The sequence below is a fragment of the Salvelinus namaycush genome, chromosome 8 (assembly GCF_016432855.1).
Source record: "Salvelinus namaycush isolate Seneca chromosome 8, SaNama_1.0, whole genome shotgun sequence".
In the NCBI taxonomy this organism is placed as follows: domain Eukaryota; kingdom Metazoa; phylum Chordata; class Actinopteri; order Salmoniformes; family Salmonidae; genus Salvelinus; species Salvelinus namaycush.
This window is the reverse complement of record NC_052314.1, coordinates 5,097,502-5,103,501: the sequence shown is the minus strand read 5'-3', so window position 1 is coordinate 5,103,501 and position 6,000 is coordinate 5,097,502.

The following is a 6,000-nucleotide window of genomic DNA, read 5'->3' as shown; positions in this document are numbered from 1 at the left end:
TTCAATAATTCATTGCACAATATCCGCCCCATTGCTCTCAGCCTCGCTCAGCTCTGAGAGGAACAACCCTATGAGCCCTGAGAGGAACACTCCACATTAGGTCCTCAGTGCTGAGAGGAACACTCCACATTAGGTCCTCAGTGCTGAGAGGAACACTCCACATTAGGTCCTCAGTGCTGAGAGGAACACTCCCCATTATGTCCTCAGTGCTGAGAGGAACACTCCCCATTAGGTCCTCAGTGCTGAGAGGAACACTCCCCATTAGGTCCTCAGTGCTGAGAGGAACACTCCCCATTAGGTCCTCAGTGCTGAGAGGAACACTCCCCATTAGGTCCTCAGTGCTGAGAGGAACACTCCACATTAGGTCCTCAGTGCTGAGAGGAACACTCCACATTAGGTCCTCAGTGCTGAGAGGAACACTCCCCATTATGTCCTCAGTGCTGAGAGGAACACTCCCCATTAGGTCCTCAGTGCTGAGAGGAACACTCCCCATTAGGTCCTCAGTGCTGAGAGGAACACTCCCCATTAGGTCCTCAGTGCTGAGAGGAACACTCCCCATTATGTCCTCAGTGCTGAGAGGAACACTCCCCATTAGGTCCTCAGTGCTGAGAGGAACACTCCCCATTATGTCCTCAGTGCTGAGAGGAACACTCCCCATTATGTCCTCAGTGCTGAGAGAAACACTCCCCATTAGGTCCTCAGTGCTGAGAGGAACACTCCCCATTAGGTCCTCAGTGCTGAGAGGAACACTCCCCATTATATCCTCAGTGCTGAGAGGAACACTCCCCATTAGGTCCTCAGTGCTGAGAGGAACAATCCCCATTATATCCTCAGTGCTGAGAGGAACACTCCACATTAGGTCCTCAGTGCTGAGAGGAACACTCCCCATTATATCCTCAGTGCTGAGAGGAACACTCCACATTAGGTCCTCAGTGCTGAGAGGAACACTCCCCATTAGGTCCTCAGTGCTGAGAGGAACACTCCCCATTAGGTCCTCAGTGCTGAGAGGAACACTCCCCATTAGGTCCTCAGTGCTGAGAGAAACACTCCCCATTAGGTCCTCAGTGCTGAGAGGAACACTCCCCATTATGTCCTCAGTGCTGAGAGGAACACTCCACATTAGGTCCTCAGTGCTGAGAGGAACACTCCCCATTAGGTCCTCAGTGCTGAGAGGAACACTCCCCATTATGTCCTCAGTGCTGAGAGAAATATCAGATGATGTTTGTACCAGTGTTCATTTTGGCACTCTTTTTTTAGATTAAGTAATTTTGAATAATATATCATTATGTCTTAGTCACATTTTTATCTTTTGAATAATGATTTAGTCTAGCTGTTGTCCAAATAGTGGTCCATTTTAGTCAACTACATGCCCTTTCATTTTAGTCACATTACATTTGTATTGCCTCATTACATTTACATTTTACATTTAAGTCATTTAGCAGACGCTCTTATCCAGAGCGACTTACAAATTGGAAAGTTCATACATATTCATCCTGGTCCCCCCGTGGGGAATGAACCCACAACCCTGGCGTTGCAAGCGCCATGCTCTACCAACTGAGCCACACAGGACCACAATTAACCTTTAGTAAACATAAATCACTGACTTCCATGTGCACAAATACACATAGCCTTGTCCTACCAACATATTGTTCTACATAACATCCTATTATCTTCCCAACAGGAGAAATATGACAAACATTTATGAGAATAATATTATATTATCTAAACATTATCTGGCCATGTAAATTCCTAATTCATCTTACATAGAAATTACATACAGCCTCACACAATCAGAGAGTGAGAGAGAGATTACACAGATCCAGGTTACACAGATCCACAAAGAATTCAAAAACAAACGCAATATGGTTAAACTCCCATATCTACTGGGTGAAATACCACAGTGTGCCATCACAGCAGCAATATTTGTGACCTGTTGCCACAAGAAAAGGGCAACCAGTGAAGAACAAACACCATTGTAAATGGTGTTTATTTATTTTCCCTTTTGTACTTGATCTATTTTCACATCGTTACAACACTGTATATAGACATAATATGACATTTGAAATGTCTTTATTCTTTTGGAACTTTTGTAAGTGTAATGTTTACTGTTCATTTTTTATTTTTTATTTCACTAAGTGTTTATTATCAAACTTTGAGAAGTTATTTACCCAGTCAGATATAGTGTAGAGACAAGAGGGGTCATTTACCTAGTCAGATATGGTTTAGTGGCAAGAGGAATTTAGTCAATTAATTGTTTGCTATCCCTTTTCCTATATTTCTGTATCACCAACTGTTTTCATATAGGAAATTATTTTGAATAGAGACGATGTTATGCCTTATTCAACATGTCAGAGAACCACGTTTGTTCTACATAGCATATGTTTAAATGAACGTTCCAAAACGTTGCGTTCAGTGGTTGAATTGAATGTTAGCTGTTGCTAGCTAGTGAGGTAATACGACTGGACAACGTGTAGCCTAAACAAATGGTTAAAAAGTCCGGTCTGCAAGTAGCCTAGTTTTAAAGCGTCCCGCGATATGTGGTCTGTCAATGCACTACAAAAAGAGAAAAGGCCGTAGTGCCAGAATTGTGGGTCTTGTCTTTTGAACTCGAATCAAGCCGTTTTTTCGGAGGGAAAAGAGTGAGACTTTGCTACTTTGGCTACAGAACCTGTACAGTGCCTTCAGGAAGTATTCATACCCCTTGACTTATTCCACCGATTTTTTTTCTCACCCATCTAAAAACAATATCTCATAATGACAAAGTGAAAAGATGTTTTATGAAATGTATTTAAATTACATTTGAAATTAAATACTGCAAAATCGAATTTACATAAGTATTCATACCCCTGAGTCAATATTAGAATATACTTTGGCGGCCTCCCGGGTGGCGCAGTGGTCTAGGGCACTGCATCGCAGTGCTAGCTGCGCCACCAGAGTCTCTGGGTTCGCGCCCAGGCTCTGTCGCAGCCGGCCGCGACCGGGTGGTCCGTTGGCCTAGCGTCGTCCGGGTTAGGGAGGGTTTGGCCGGTAGGGATATCCTTGTCTCATCGCGCTCCAGCGACTCCTGTGGCGGGCCGGGTGCAGTGCGAGCTAACCAAGGGGGCCAGGTGCACGGTGTTTCCTCCGACACATTGGTGCGGCTGGCTTCCGGGTTGGAGGCGCGCTGTGTTAAGAAGCAGTGCGGCTTGGTTGGGTTGTGCTTCGGAGGACGCGTGGCTTTCGACCTTCGTCTCTCCCGAGCCCGTACGGGAGTTGTAGCGATGAGACAAGATAGTAATTACTAGCGATTGGATACCACAAAAATTGGGGAGAAAAGGGGATAAAATTTAAAAAATAATAAAAATAAAAAGAATATACTTTGGCAGCTAAGAGCTTTGCACACCTGGATTGTACAATAGTTGCACATTATTCTTGATTATTCTATGGCAAGACTTGTTTAGCCAAATTGAAAAACATATTCAATTTGGCTAAACAAGTCTTGCCATAGATTTTCAAGCAGATTTAAGTCAACAAATATAACTAGGCCACTCAGGAACATTCAATGTTGTCTTGGTAACCAACTCCAGTCTATAATTGGCCTTGTATTTTAGGCAATTGTCCTGCTAAAAAGTGAATTTGTCTCCCAGTGTCTGTTGGAAAGCAGACCGAACCAGGTTTTCCTCTAAGATTTTGCCTCTACTTAGCTTTATTCTGTAAAGCAGCGTGTGTTTCTTAACCAGGCAAATGGTAGCTAACTAGAAGGCTGATGGTGACTGGTTAGCTACGGGAAAGCAGATTAAAAAACATGAGCTGGCGCACACCCTTAAAAATGTGTTTGTGTGGAGGTGCTGACTAACGGCGAATAAACTATAAACTATCAAAATAAAGAGAGTCGCACACTTCATATATAAAACTCCCGGTAATTTAACGGGTATTTACCAACGTTTTGGTATCACTGTGCCTTCTTCACGGTAATGTCATGAATACTTGAACCAGGTTATGTAGAAAAACAGCATTACATACAGACTTATACAAAAAGCCCATTAGACCGCAATACCTTGCTATGTGGGGATAGTATGCATCCCCTTCCCCTCAAGAATGGTCTACCATATAGCCAGTTATGCAGGGTTAAACCATTCTGTGGCCACCAGACAGATTTTGACAGCAAAAATGACAGATACATTCAAAATGAGAGGCTACAAGGACAAAACTATTGATGCTGCAATGATGAAAAGATCTCAAAAACCAAGAGAGGAATTACTAAAAACTCAACCAACCGTCTTTTGCAATAAGTACACCAAGGGTTGGGAGAAAATGAAAGATATCCTGAAAAAGCACTGGCATATTCTGCACTCAGACAAAACAATCACACACCTCTTCAAGGAACCCCCACTGGTGGTCTATAAGCGTGGTCGCGATATTAGAAATAGCTTGGTGAGATCTGACATGCCCCCTGAGCCCACTCAGACACTCTTGACACCCATTCCAAATGGAAACTACAAACGTGGCTCATGCGCACAGTGTTATAGCACTATAAAAACATCCTTCTTCAGACACTCACATACAGGTCAAAAAATCCCTGTTAGGGGGATCATCTCATGCAAGACCACGGGAGTAATCTATCTCATCACCTGTTCATGTGGGAAAGCCTACGTAGGACAAACGAAAAGACAGTTAAAACAACGCATAGCTGAACCCCACAGCTCAATCAGGTGTAAGAACACTGACTATCCAGTAGCAGCTCACTTTGTTGAAACTAACCATCCCATCTCCTCCCTTAAATATACAGGCATTGAGCATGTTGCTCTACCAAGGAGAGGAGGTAACATGGAGATCCTACTACTACAGAGGGAGGTCTGAATATTGACTTTGATCTCAGGCCCTTCTTATGAACAATTCTTTATTTCATGAAAAAGTCTTAAAAAATTGATATATTCTTTCTACAGCTTATTAGCGTACACCTAATATGTTCCCACTGTTGATGCTTATTATGCATTAAGGTTGAACCAAAAGATTACATGTAACAAATAAGAAATACGAAACAACTAAATATGTGAAATTTAATTAAACAATAATGTATGTTGATGCTAATATTATGTACAATATTCAATTGTTTCTATTTGATAACAATAGCCTAATATATTTAATATGCCATCAACTATTGTTTTTTTAACCGTTTCACTAATTCTTTCTAATTAACTTAATCATTATGACACACCCCTCACTATTGTCATTGGTTGCACTAATTGCACTGTTTTTCTACATAACCTGGTTCAAGTATTCATGACATTACCGTGAAGAAGGCACAGTGATGCCAAACCGTTGGTAAATACCCGTTAAATGACTGGGAGTTTTATATATGGAGTGTGCGACTCTCTTTATTTCGATAGCTACGGGAAAGCAAAATTATCGGCTGCGTGATGTGTATAATCTGAGCCGGAGCAGAGCCTGTCTGCCCACACTCATCGCTTGCTCCCCCGCAGCTCACCAGCTGATGTAGGCTGTGTGTGCCTGTGTGTGCCGTGTGTGACGAGTCCTTCCCACTGCTGAACAGAACTGCGCTGCACGTCTGTGCTGCTAATATTAATTGTGCTAATCACAGAAAAGCTCTCAATATCTCCAAAAACTCTTGTCCACTCCACTTCGTAGTCCGATTTTGGCCACAAAGATCTTCTAGTATTTCTGGGTCAATTTAGTCAATTATAGTGTCATCAATTGCCACAGAAAAATAGGCGTTTGACAAATATTTGAGTCACTATTTTTGTTAACGAAATGAACACTGGTTTGTACTACATCTCTGAGAGGAACTCAGCCGTGAGAGAAACAGCCCTGAGAGAAACAGTCCTGAGAGGATATCAGCCCTGAGAGAAACAGCCCTGAGAGGATCTCAGCCCTGAGATGATATCAGCCCTGAGAGAAACAGCCCTGAGAGGATCTCAGCCCTGAGATGATATCAGCCCTGAGAGAAACAGCCCTGAGAGGATCTCAGCCCTGAGAGAAACAGCCCTGAGAGGATCTCAG